At 39.5% G+C, this 14,820-nt stretch overlaps 1 long non-coding RNA gene across 5 annotated transcripts in view; it reads right to left on the reverse strand.

Moving 5' to 3' along the window:
- LOC144025959 (uncharacterized) overlaps positions 1-14,820 on the reverse strand; it is a 127,275-nt gene that overhangs the window by 24,334 nt on the left and 88,121 nt on the right. For 4 of the 5 annotated variants that reach the window (XR_013285006.1, XR_013285005.1, XR_013285009.1 and 1 more), the window contains exon 2: positions 3,338-3,409. This is a non-coding gene — a long non-coding RNA (uncharacterized LOC144025959). Of the gene's footprint in view, positions 1-3,337; positions 3,410-10,676; positions 10,913-14,820 lie in introns of those variants that run through there. The other variant, XR_013285004.1, reaches the window with a different exon arrangement.

The following is a 14,820-nucleotide window of genomic DNA, read 5'->3' on the forward strand; positions in this document are numbered from 1 at the left end:
TTCAGCAGTAACAAGTTAATATTTTGTCATTAATTAATGTGGTAACTTAATTATTCTTCATACACGGTTAGTTTTCGTTTTTTAAAGGAATACTTGACTCATTGAACAATTTTCATCAGTGAAAAGTTAATATTTTGTCCAGAATGAATGTGATAACTTCATTATTTTTCATGTAAAATTAATACCTTTAAAAAGTAATTTTTCTACTTGCTGTCGACTGATGATGACATCACCTGTGATGAGGAAGTAGGTAACGACCAATCATGGCTCAGTTTACTGACCATGGAGAAAACAGGTTAGCCATGGGGATAATTTTAAGTAGATTTACTTTGATATTAACCGGGAATAAGGCCGTTTGAAAGTGTGTCACACCGAAGTGACATCATCTAGCAGCAGCCAATAGAAAAGCACCTTCAGATGACGTTGCTCCCATGATGTTTTTTTTTTTTTTTTTTAAATATAGTCAAAAACAACCTTAAACTAATACTGAAACAAACTAAAACTATATAATAATAATAATAATAATAATAATAATAATAAAATATACAAAAGTATAAAAACTAATAATAATAATAATAATAATAATAATAATAATAATAATAATATTAATAAATAAAAAATAACAGAACCACCGTGTAAACTAAAACTGAAAATTACATTTAAAAAACAAAACTGAAAACAAAATCAAAACTAACTAAAATGAAAAATTCCAAAACTATAATAACCCTGCTGGTAGCACAAAAAAAAAAAAAAAGACAGCCACCTCTCACCTCTGCAGATGACTGCTGCCTGAACCCCTCAATTGCCCCCACGGAGGCAATAAAATGTCCGAGTGGCTATTGAAGGGAAAGGAGCATGCAGGAAGAAGGCATGCAGCCGCTTTACAGCGAGCTTGGTGTGAAAAATCAAGATTTGGGAACAGTAAACATTGGAATTCTCTCGGCCCCCGAGGTCAAGCGGCCCGGTTACCTTTCCGGGCCCTCCCCTCACTAAACCCTGGAGGGCGCCCGCAGGGGGAGACCCCCAAACCGCACGGCACAGTTGTGGCCCTTCAGCTTGAAACAAAGGAGCCGTCGTGGTGAATCACGGCCCAGGATAATAATTACTAACTTGATTTATGCCAGGAATGCCTTCAGTTGGAAGGGGAAAAAAAGGAAGAAGAAAAGGAAAAAACATTATAGTATGCCCAGTCACTTTGCTCTATTGTTCCGCACGATGGATTACGTTGAATTAGGTTAGATTACATTACATTACATTACATTACATTTAGATTTGTATGGATAGATGAATGGATAGAGTTTGGCTGTTCTAGTAGGCTTTTTGTTTTCATTCGTTTTTATATTTTTTTAATTGATTTTTATATATGTAAATGTATTGTTCATTTATTGTTGATTTTCTTTCTTTCTGATTAATATCTATGCATGTGCATTTAGGTAGTTCATTTTCATTTATTTCTTATTTTTGTTTAGATTTATGAAGGTATATGTTTTAAGGTTGGTAATTTTAATTTCTAATTTTTACATGTATATACTTGTGTTTGAGTTGGTAATTTTAGCTCATTTTTATTCATTGCATATTTTTTAAATTTATTTTTATCCCTATGTATTGTCATTGTGTATTGAGGGTGTTCATTTTCATTCCATGAATTTATATTTTTATATGTATTTTTTCCAATTTTTTCTGCGTTTATGTTTTCATTCATTATTTTTATGAATGAATGAGTTGGTTGTTCATTTTATTTCATTTTTTTATTAAATTAATTTATTGAAACGTGTACATAGCTTTGTATTTAGATTGTTGTTGTTTTTTTTATTTTTTTTATTTTTGGTGAGTGAAAAGTGCATATTGCAACTTGTGAAAAAAAATTGCTAAACTGACAATTATCGTCTTAAGACTTACATTCTTATTGCATTATTAATTTGCTGTTGTTGACTCCACCATCATTTACATTTGAAGATGTGGAATAACTTTCATTTCCCCATCTCATAAAGAACAAGGTTATGATGATTTTGTCATACAGTGGTTAGTTTCCCCAAAAAAATACCCGCAATAAATAAAATCCACCAAGTAGTTAGCTTTATGTTTTACATGTACTATAAATGTTTAAAAAAAAAAAAAAAAAAAAAATTCACAACACAGTTTATACACTTTTCTCATCGAGGCATTTACATTTTCTCTTGTTTAAACATTCTCAATGTTCAAACCTTAATAAATTTTATAAAATAGTTACATTACTGTAAAAAAAAAAAAAAAAAAAAACAAAGAAAGAAAGAAAGAAAGAAAATATGCAATACAGCGAGGCCGCGAAAAGTGAATCGCATTATAGTGAGGGAACACCGTATTGGAATATTAATTTTATTACCAAATTGTCATCCTCGCCTAATTTTAACGCAGCCTGTATATATTTATGTTGTTTTTATTACATGCTAAAGCTGCTCAGATTAGCATGCCAGTCCAGCATAATTAATCGTGATAAAAAAGTGGGTGAAGCTAATTATACAAGATTGCATGTTATTTGACAGTCCCAACGACTTTTTTGTCCCCCAAAATATCATGTGAGCGTATATTCTCACACGTAAACTCTACATTTATCCAACCAGCCACGTAGGCGCCATCTTAAAAGCGCGATGGGTGCATTATACGACATGACAAGTTTAAAAGTCTTGATCTTTTCACTGTGTTGTAGGAGAGGATTTGCTCGGCCCTTTTCACGTTGACAGTATTAAAAAGCTGAAAGGAATGTGGGGAAGGGGAGGGGGTATGAGTTTGGGGGGGGGGTGACGTCACGGGCCCGGGAGTCACCCACGGTGCGTTGGGCGTCTCCAAAGTAAAGACTTATCCGCAAAGGAGTTGGGACGCACAATGCGCGCGGACAGGGCGTGAAAAGTACGATCATCATCAGCTCTGAATGCAAAAAAAGAAAACATATCTGCCACACAAAAAAAAGGGAGGCTCATTCCAATTCAGCTGCGTTGTTAGGACAACGACAACCATCCCTCAGATGATTAGTTCCACTTCAAAAGAATTTACTTTCCGCAGTGGAAACGTCCCCCCTTTTGTGTCCTTACACAGGGCCCAAAAGACGAATCGTATGTCTCGTCAGCCTGTTTATTATTCCTTCTGTTCACACTTACAATTGTATTAAATAAATAGAGGAGCGCTAACAAAGGCCTATTAGCCCATAAACATGTCCTCGCGAGCACAAAAAAAAAAAAAAGAGGCGAAATCACAGTCTGTGCTCGACCGCGGAAATAAAACACACCTCTTAAGGCTCAGAATGTTCTGACACCGACACCATGACGCAAGCGTGTTTCGCTGCGCCGGCTTTTTGTCTTACCGTTGTTTGTCGGGCATGTGTGCCAAGAAGCGGCAGAGATGAGATGAATGAAGCAGCATCCCTTGTTTGTCTCTGTAAGACACGAGAATGCATGCGTTCAGTTAGAAAAGCTGCTCAACTTTCAATGTAAACATCAGCAAATACAGATTTTCACGTCAGGAAGGTGGATTATAAGCGCATAATTAAAACGGGCATTTGCTGGCAATTAAAGTCAATGCGATTGCTATCAGGTGATTAAAAGCAGATCACAAGCAGTCGGTGATTGTTTTGGAAGAGGATCCGTTTCAATGCAAAGCGTGGCTGCTTGTTCACAAACATGCAGAGGGTGGGGGGGGGGGGGAACATGCACAAAGAGACGGATGGGAAAAACAAAACAAAACATCCAAACAAGAGTGGAATCAAACGCGACTGCTTAAAAGTGACACCCACTTTGCTTTTAGTACATGTTTGTTTCGCGAGCTCAAGCAGGAAGTATAAATACATACAAGTTTGTAAACTATACTGATGACACAATCACGCAAAAGGGCGGATGCAAACACTTTTACTTGGGCGTTGTGTTTCATTAAACTACGAAATTTGAATTCCAGACTATGATTTGGTGGACTGAGTTGCACGCCATGACACTGAAATGTGTTAATGATTTCATATGAAGCCAATCTGCTAAATAGAATATTTGCTTTGCTTTGCTGTAGCAAATAAAGCAACACAACACACACAACATCAATTCATAGTGAATGTGCCTCATGTTCAGGTAATTATTTTTCCCCTTTTGCCAAGGAATTACGCATATTCATGAGTAGCAGACTGTATAATAATTAAGCATGACTAAGCAGGGATGCTAGTTTATGTCTGTTGTCAAGATTTCCCCAAAATGACCAATTGACTAATTTATTCCGAGTATAATGCAGTAAGAATTTTGAAAATCTGGTGATGGTTACAGAGAAATTGAGATTTCTTTTTTTTTTTTTTTTTTTTTTGTATCGGGGAAAAGAAATGTCTTTTTGGAAATATTTTTGTGCAGTAGTGCTACAGAAAATCATTTAAAGGAATACTTCACTCATTGAGACATTTTCAGCAGGAAAAAGGTAATATTTTGTCAATAATTAACGTGGTACTGCAATTGGCTGGCAACCAGTCCAGGGTGTACCCCGCCTACTGCCCAAAGTCAGCTGAGATAGGCTCCAGCACCCCCCGCGACCCTTGCGAGGAATAAGTGGTCGAGGAAATGAATGGATGGGTGAATTAATGTGGTAACCTAATTATTTTTCACGTACAATTAGTACCTTTAAAAAGTATTTTTTCTACTTGCTGTCGACTGATGATGACATCATCTGTGCTGAAGAAGTAGGTAACGACCAATCATGGCTCAGTTTACTGACCAAACCCAGAAAACAGTAGAGAAAGTAGAACAAAATTATTTTTAAAGGTATTAATTGTACATGAAGAATAATGAAGTTATCAAATTCATTCTGGACAAAATATAAACTTTCCACTGCTGAAAATTGTTCAGTGAGTCAAGTTTCCCTTTAAAAACACCTTCAAATTAAGGTAAAATAATCTAATTTGACTATTCCACAAAAATATCTCCTCGAAACTTTCATTTTGTCTACTACTTGGGGGATTTTTTCTCCGATTTGCTGACGAGGTTCAGTTGAAAATATTTCCGAGGGTTTCTCCAAGTCAACGTTATCTTTCAAATTGCATTTCTTTCCCGTAAAATAGTTGATTAAAATAATTAAAATAGTTAATTCATTCCATAAAGATGGCGGCAACTTGTCACGTTGCTACATTGCTAGTACATGGTCGCATTTTTTAATTAAAATTTGAAACGGTGTGAGCCAATTTTTCATCTACTTGCGCATTTGGAAGTAATAAACAAGCCAATTTTTGTTGTTGTGCTTCCCACTTCAGCAACCTTTTTTTTTTTTTTTATTTGTTTATTTTTTTTTTTTTTTTTTTTTTAAAGAGCTCAGAGCTTGTTCATTCGGTAGTCTTACCGATTCAACGTCTTGTCATCATTGCTCTTTTTTTTTTTTTTTTTTTTTGTGTATGTGTGCGTGCGTTTGCGTGCGTGCGTTTGCGTGCGTGCGTTTGCGTGCGTGCGTTTGCGTGCGTGCGTTTGCGTGCGTGCGCGTGCGTGCGTGTGCGTGCGTGCAAATACGTATAAATTTATACTCATTCATTCACCTAAAACCTTATAAATATCCCATTACCCTTCGCCTTAACCAGGTACTTCAGAATCTTGCCAGAGTCGTGAGGTTTAAATGGTCAGGAGACCAGAGAAAAGGTCAGAAAACTTCAGCAACCTTGTTGCCGAATGTGCAAATGAGCAACCGATGTTAACTCCAAAAGACAAAGTAAGGAGATGAATGACCGTTGTGATTGGCTAATGTGTGAAAAGGGGCAAGACTTGGGATTATCGCACTAATTCAGACTCATTTTGGGAAGAAATTGTCAGTCGCCGCAACATGATTTTTACATTTGTAGATATAATGTGACCAGCCTAAACATTAACTTTACATTTTTATTATTTGCAGTACAGTGGAACCTCAATTTCACAGACCGCGATTTAAAAGATTTCAGATTTAACAGACAGAAAATAGTGTCCAGTCGTCTTTGGAGAGTAAATCCCAGATTTGGCCACTGTTGTTTACTGGCGCTGTTGCACAATCAACACAGAGAAACTGCTACACGTATTTCTGGGTTGTGCCACTGCTGTCATAAGACGTTTTTCCACCGCAGGAACATTTGGAGAACTTTTCAGTTTACCTTGGTAAAATTCAGTTTGCACGTTTTTCCAGGGTAATTAAAATTCCCCAGGGGGCATCCAAGTACTATCTCGGCAGCAGGGTCTTGCTAAGCCAGGGAGGAACTTTGAGGGGGCGGGCTGCAATGGCCACGGCTGATTGGTCAAATTTGGGGGTGTTGTTTTTACATCAGCTGGGCTCAATCAAACTCATTTGAATTAATTACCGAGAACTCGAAGACGCTGTGGAAACATAATTCTAAATTCCCTGATGAAATTTTACAACCAAGAACTCCCTTTACCCAGAACTCAAAGTTCCTGGGCTTGTTGGTGGAAAACCAGCTATAGTGATACAGTATAGACTAGACCGGGCTAACATGACGTGTCTACTTGGCGGCCATGTTGGCAGGGGCGATGCTCAGATCACATGCAATGGAAGGCACGGACATTAGCTTAGCATCACGCAACGCAAATGTGCGGTGTCGTAGCTACCGTGGCATATAAATCAAACGTGGTACACGAATTTGGTGCAGTTTACAGTTTTTTTTTTGTTTTTGGTTGTTTTTTTGCTCATCCCTTCTCAATGGCATTCAATCAAACAGAACAGCAAAAGGAAGAAGCATGCTAACCTCGTGACTATTTGAAAACGACTAGCTTTGGAAAAACTAACCTTCGTTTAAATGTTTTTACAAACATTTTGTGCAATTTTTAGACCACGAAAAAAAATCATCATTTTGTACTGTATTTGATTTTTTTTTTTTTTTTATAAGTGCTTCAATTAATTGGCCAATTGGCTAAAATGGATGACACCTTCTCCAATTCATTTGTTAATGGAGGTTCCATTGTATTTTGGATTTGAAAACGCAAAGAAACAAACAAATCTTTTTTTGTATGAGACCAAAATGTACGCTGTTGCTCTATTCAAATGGATTCTTGTGGTTATTCATGATTGCTGTACTTGCCAATCAACTCGACCGCATTCCACACAATACAGTAGAAGCTGAAGCAGAAAAAAAAAAATCTCAGCATGACTAAATGTCAGCAAGGGAACTTTGCATGATGCAAATCGGCCTCCTGTTGCCTCTTTTCCAGCTACAGGTGAGACAAAAACTTTCCACTTTTGTTCTTTTTTTGTCTGTGTGAAATGCACTGCGACGCTTTTCCTTCACAAACTCACACGAAACATTTCAGCACACTCAAGTGCAGCTTCAAATATATGCTTGGATGTTACACCATTTGACTACATGGACTTTTTTTTTTTTTTTTTGGTTAAAGGTCTTAAATTATGTGGGGAAAAATACACATTTCTTGACTTATTTCTAGAATATTTCTTAACTCTTGAAGTAACTTTATTCCACTGCAACCAATTTCTTCTTCGGGCAAATTTCAAGTCAAATTTTAATAGCTTGAAACGAGGTCATGTGTTTGGAGTGCAAAAAAACTATTCAGTTACTTTCCAAAATTGCAAAGTTTGCATGTTGCTTAACTTATTTGTCAATAACACATGAATCTTAACTCATTGACTGCCATTGACGGAAAAAGACGTCAAATAATGCATTTTTGCTGGGCTGGCAGTGAATGTGTTAATAGGAGTTGTTCTTCCCAGAGGATAAAGACTATTGTGTTCAAAATCTGTGGAAGTATCGGTCACAAGAAAAACTTTTGCTCATATGTCAAACAAAAAAAAAACACATGCCCAAAATGATGTCTCATCTCTTGAAAAAGGAACTCTTAAAGTCAAGTCCCTCATATCTCAAGGCAGCACTGTAAAGGTTTTTAGGAATAAAATCTTATTTTGGATGGAATACTTGTGTCATGGTTTGGGTTGATTTTGTTACTTTTGTAATGGCTCAGGTGTAATTTTGGTTTGGTTTGATTTTGTCCTCATGTTTCTTTAAGTTCAGTCATGATCTGTGTTTTGTCCTTGTGCGCCCCCCTCGTCTTGTCAAGCCATTGTCATGTCCACCTGTGTTTGCTTGCCCGTCCTCATGTGTTAACCAATCAGCATCCTCCGCCACTTGTGTCTTGCCCAGCTGTGTCTAATTGTGTCAATTAGTGTGTGTGTATTTAGTCTCTTGTCTCCCCGCTGTCCGCGTCGATTCATTGTAGTTTCCTCCTGTCTTGCTGCCCGTTTTGCCTAGAAGTTCCCCCATATTTTGTTTTGTATTGCTGTTTATATATATATATATATATATATATATATATATATATATATATATATATATATATATATTTGTTAGCAAAATCCTTGTTTTTGTTTAATTAAATATTTTTGTTGACTGCACCTAAGCCGCCACGCCTGAATCCTCAACCCTCCATACCGTAACAACTTGTGCCTTCTACGCAGCTGTATTTTTAACGTCGGTCATGATGGAGATACTTGAAGCGCCACATTATTTTGTCAGCTGCTACTCGGTGTAAAAAAGTTGGCCAACCAACTGCCTTAAATAAAACATACGGGTGAGAGAGAAAAAGCCTTCCAGCTGCTGCCGTTTTTCAAAAATCTGGAGCCACTCGGGCGCACGCACGGGTGCAACTGGAGCTGTTAAAACGGTGTTAAAGATCAATAGGATGTTGTCGTGAGCGTGGAGTGGGGGTGGGGGTGGTTGATGCGTTGAGGTGGCATCGCAGGTTGTCACGTGTGACGCTTGCGCTAAAGAGGCGCCTGTAAACAGTCAGCAGCTGCAAAGCGGCTGATGAAACGGCTCGGGCCGGCGTGAGGTAATAATCCCGGCCGGGCCTGACTCAAATGAGATGCTGTCTGTGTACGCTGGGAATTCAGCAGCAACGTGGAGGAGGAGGAGGAAGTGCACCTCAAATGGGACTATTAATAGAACCTCTACTCTCTTAACTTGGAATCTATATTATTATTATGATCTTGAAAAAAATGAGATCAACTATATGGGTCAGTGGGATTTCTCCGAGAGTGTAGAAGACGGGACTGCTTGCTGACAACAGATCTGAAGAAATTGAGCAAAGTTTTTATGAAAATGATTTGGGCAGCGCTTTAATTAACGGCGCCGCTTTTAACTGATTGAAAGGGAGCCCGCGTCCACACTGACGCCGGTGCGACGATGGCAGGCCTCATTATTTCTTTTCCCGACTCCTTGATTGTCTAAATAGGCTTCATCGTCTAAATAAAAAAAATAAAAAAAGCACGAGTGACTCGAAATGTTCAAAGGGAGAATTTATTTGGGAACGTGCATGAAAATGATCAAAGCGAGTCGTTTTGGTAACCTCGGCGGTCCGCGAGGGCCTGATACGCGGGGACTTCAATCCTTACAAACACTGGGTTTCATTTTTAACTCCGACGACAAGCAAACGGCGTCTCCGCCCTCAACATCTGTTTGCGGCTGGCTCTCGGGGGAGCGCAACACAAACGTATTAACCTCCTCGCTGCCCGCAAAGCGACTGCGGTTATTAGCAGCCGGCGAAAAAAGCAGCAGTGGTTGTCATCGGGTATGATCAAATGCAATATAATTACACAACATTACATACACCTGCACAATCTAATGAGATCTCATAGCGGAGCAAAATTGAGCCATTAAAAAAGATAATTTGCACTTTTGATGGGGTATTAATTGAACGATTTTATTTGGGGTTTTTTAATACTTTGTTCTTGTGGTCATAGTGGTGCAACAGTCACCACAATAATAATACACATATGGCTCATTATTAGCTCCGTGACAGTTTCACTGTGCTCATACTGGATCTCACTGGATTATGCATGTGTACCAAATGAAGCATAAGTGAGAGTGTATGCACTATATGATGCAGATGATCAGCGATGAACTTTTTTCTTTTGATGATTTAAGATGATCATGGCCTCTGGCTTCCTTTCCTCGCATTGTGCAGGGCTTAAAGCTAATTTAAGCTCACGTCTTAATGCACACGGCTCATAAAACATGCAATTTGCTGCATCTGCAGTCTTGTAAGTTGCTTTTGTTGCCATTATTCATGGACCTCGCAATGCACTAGATTGAGCACGGTGCATAGAAATCTGTGACGGTACTACGGAAATATGGTGCAGACGGAGATTATCAGTGTTTCCGTATCTTTAGGAAGTGAATAGCAGCTGGGATCTATCAGAAATGCACCAGGTAAATACATAACTGATGGTTTTGCAAAACAGCAGAAGAGGCGGACTTGAGTCACATGACTTGACTCACTGAAGTCACCAATTCGAGGACTTGCATGGGACTTGCTTGACTAAAACTCATGAAGCTGTTTTCGACTTGGCGATGGGATTCAACTTGAACTACTTGACATGTCACATCCATTTGAAAAGCTGTTTTTTTGAATACATGATATAAACCAAGCAGTATGCTCGGATTCAGAAAGACATTTGGATTCAAGAATTGTAAGAACGGCAACATGCAAGGTGACGAATCAAAATGAAAAGATCGACAACAGCTCGAACATCTAACTTCACCCGTCATGATTAAACCCACAAGACAGATAAGCTACGTTAACATCACCGTTGCAAAACATCACGCCACGAGTCATCTGCTCAGCCAATGAGTGACCAGCAGTGATAGTATGACAGTCCAATCAGGTCGCTTGGAAGTACAACGTCAATTTATTGACTTTTACCATTGGAAAAGCTGAAATCGCAAATGAAGCCATGTCGAGCCGAGCGCTGTAGGTGATAATGCTGCATTCGAGGGAAGTGGGAAGTCTTTTCCGACTTCAAACCAGGAAGTGTGTACGGGAACGCCCCCTTGAACTCAGAAATCCCACTTGCGACGTTAGGGGTCACTCTACAATGGAGAGCCCTATAGAAACACATACTGTGAATAGTAAAACCATTTATTTGAGTATAAAACTAGGTAGCTTTCTTCATTCATAAATATTCGACATAGCTTCAACGTACGTGACAGTATGCCACTATCCCCCTGCTTGAAATTATACAGTGAACTACTGAACTGTATTAAATGCTTATGATATAAGATAAATACATAAATAAAGCAAAAAGGCAAGTTTTCTGGAGCTCAAAATGTGTTTTGAGGATCAAAACAAAAAACATCAAATAAATTTGTCACTATCCACCATTTTGGTTGTTTACTCTCACCCAATGCAGCATAAGCAGTGGAAAGGCAGGTTTGTTTCGAGCCCCCATAACCCCTCATAACCTTGTTATGTACTCCCAACCCAATAAAGTTGAGTTGAGTCTATGATCACGGTGTACTATGTAGCAAATGTGTAACTTGTCGTCGCTGAATATTTATTGATAGATAGCAAATAAAGCTATCGCACAGATGGAGAAATCCGTCACTAAGTGCTCTCCCAACCAGATTGCGCCACGGTGCGCTGGTGTTATTTGAGCGTATGTAAATTAGGTAATTTGCATACATTTGACGCAAAATATGCCCATACCAACGCAAATGAGATTCATTGATATACAGCGTCTAATTCACTAACACCAGCGCAAATAGCCACACGGAGTTTGCGTGACGCAAATAACGTTTTTGGAAAGCATGTATAAACCTGCTGTACCCTCGATCCTGGGATCATGACAGCATGCCATTTGCGGCACAACATGCACGGCCTTCTCTGGCTGATCACACACAGAGGAGAGAGAGAGAGAGAGAGAGAGAGAGAGAGAGAGAGACAGAGAGAGAGAGAGGGAAATTTTCTATGTTGGTTTAGGACACATAATGTAACCCGGGCTGATCGGCAATGGCGGGGAGCCATTTTACGATCATTTTTTTACGTGCCAGATGCATACTGTACGCCCACGCCAACCTCTGAAAATATATATTTTTTAAAACGATCGCACCAATAATCCAACCTCGCGTTTCTCGCAACTGTTACTATAACAACAATGTTGTTGCCGCAAATCCGTTGCCATGTGTGGTAAATCAGGTGCAAATTTACTCCAAGCTGTCAGTTTTGTGGGCGTGTTTGTGCCGGTATATGATTAGAGCAATATCCTTAGTGAATATGGCTAACTAGGCGCAGACTGCGGGTGCAGTTGTGGTGCAATATTTCGCGCTATTACCGGACGCAGCGCATTCTTTGTGAATATGCCCCAAAGTTTTGATAGCATTGATTGGTTCCTTAAGTGACTTCAGTCTTCCATCTCTGCCACTGACTACTAGCGTGCCTCTCTTAGACATATTCCATTAGCATGTCTCCAATCCAAGCCGTCCGGTCCAGCGCTTCTGAAATGCGTCACCTGGGCTCCTCAAAGCGGCGCTAGTTGCTAACTACTCCCTCACACTACTCCCCTTTTCGCTCCCTTTAGCCGTCGGCTAGCGCTAAAACTATTTGCCTCAATAGTTCTTTAAACTTGAGACGAATCTTTAAAGACAGTCTGCCCAGCTTCAACTATCAACGACAATATAGGTTAGTGCGAATTTCTCCCCATTAAAGTCCCTTTGTGCTCTTTAGGGACAACAGCACATTTGTCCTCTTCATTAATGTCACTTCCCCAAAGCAACACATCATCACAGTGTAAAAGCTTGGTCAAACTGTAATTGAAAAGGCCCAAGGGGAATTCCGAAGGTTTTGTACCATGGGAAGCGTCGGGGGCGGGGATATCCCCCTCACCCGAGCCACTCTACATCCATCAATGTTGAGTCGGACCCTTGGGGGGGGGGGGGTCTGTGGGAAATAACACATCTCCAATCGTGTCAGGTAGACCCCAAAGGCTGGCGGGGCCGCGCGGCAACGCGGCGGCGAGTCTGATTCGAACACGCTCGGCGAATGGAGCGACTTCAAGAGTGGGCCGCGATCAGAAACACAATCCCTTCCGTCAGATGTGGACTTCACAGGCGTGATTACACAGCCGCCTCGCCATGCATACCGCAACAGATAAAATTAAACACTCGCCATTACGCGACGCTTTGAAACCTCCTGGATCATGATCAGTACCTTCGTTTTTCTTTTTTTTTTCCCCTCTGCTGTTTTTTTTTTTTCAAGCCCAACCTCAAAAGGCAGAGATTTGATAAAGTGTGCAAAAAAGTATTTCGCATAACTAAACTGTCGCTTAATGAAATGTGATAGTTTTGAGAAAGCAAAGACAACAAGAACTCTTTGCGATGTACTTTTTTTGTTAAATCTGAGGCGGCGGCGTGCTCTTTAGGTGTGACGATCAAAGCGGACGACATCCTCGAACAAACGCTTCCAAAAAAACAAAAAACAAAAAAGGATTTTGTAAAGTGTGAATAATTAAGCAGCGGTGTTAAATTGCTCGTGTTAATTTTGTCTGCCATTTTTAAATGTTATTGTCAGTTTTAGTCCAATTTCAGTCACACTTGTTAGTTTTTAATCACAGTTAGTCAACCTCATCCCATTTTTATTATATTATACTCTAAATCTAGCATTTTAGTTTTTATTTTCGTCCAAGAAAACGTAATTTTATACGTCTAGTTTTTGTCAACAAAAACTGTTAATGTTTTAGTCTAGTTTTAGTTCAGACAACCATTTTACCCCTGTATTTTTTATTTTTTATTTTATTTTTTTGTCAGCAGCTTTATTGAACCTTTTCGGATCTAAAACAATTTCATATAAAATCTCATCTTTTTGATGAAAAACAACTTGACACACAATTACTATGGCTCAATGCAATGAGCTAATAAGTTAGCCAGCATTAGTTAGCGGTCGGATTAACATTATTGCTGGAATATTATAGCTGTTGGATTAATGTTAAATTATAACTATAATTTGCTTCTTTTTTTTTTTTTTTTAACCTTTCACCGTGACTCCACCTCCCCTCTATCCCATGTGAGATTAGCAAGATTTTACAAAATCATATCATTTTCGTCTCGTTTTTGTTCATGAACTAAAATGTCCATCGATTTTAGCCCAGTTTTTATTAAGTGAAGGACATTTTCGTCTTGTCTTCATTAGTCGACGAAAATGCATACTGATTTACTCCCAGTTATTGTTTATTAATGAGGGTTTTAGTCTAGTCTAGTCTAGTTTTAGTCCGATGAAAAATGTGTGTTGACGAAATTATTTTTGCTTAGTTTTTGTTGACAAAATTAACACTATAAATTGCAACCGATAATTTCGGAATGACGCCTCAGAAGTGTTGCGAGGAAAGCAGTGGGGATTAAAAAAAAAAGAAAAAAAAAAGAAAAGAAAAAAAAAAACAGGTTCTCGCTCTCGTGCCCTCGCCGATAAAACGAAGGGCGTCAGGTTCAAGTGAGTTCTTCTCATTCACGCTGTTGCGTCTCACCGCATCCTCCGGCAACAGAAGCTTTCAAATGAAACACCGGCAAGCACCATCAAGGTCTTTCCGGGTGACTTGTTTATTTGTTGACTTGATGGCGGAGTCCACCCCGAGTCGCTGAGCTCATCGGAGACCATTAGAGGAGATTTCCCGCAAAGTGTGCCTCATCGCCGACTGTCAGGAAGTGCGTGAAGTCGGGCACAGCGCCAATCATGATGAAGGAGGGCGAGAAAGAGGAAAAGAAAAAAAATATCTTTTTCAGAAGCATCCGCAGGGGCAAACAGCAATGCTTCAAAAAGACAAACATGCATTAGGCATGAGAAGGGGCGGGGCTTTCGCCCGCGGCTCAAACACCGATTGGCTGCTCGGTTTTGTGAGAATATGGCAACACGAGTTGAGGCAGGAAAACGTTCACGAGGATTGCAGTACACCTCAATGAAGACGCGTGCTGGGATTTTGTCATTTCCTCACCGGAAAAAAAACTGACGGCCGTGTAAACTCCGTCCCCGGCTGCTTCCGGTTCTTTTCTCACTATAGACGAGGACCTAAATATGTCAC

Source organism: Festucalex cinctus, chromosome 9 (genome assembly GCF_051991245.1).
Source record: "Festucalex cinctus isolate MCC-2025b chromosome 9, RoL_Fcin_1.0, whole genome shotgun sequence".
Taxonomy (NCBI): Eukaryota; Metazoa; Chordata; class Actinopteri; order Syngnathiformes; family Syngnathidae; genus Festucalex; species Festucalex cinctus.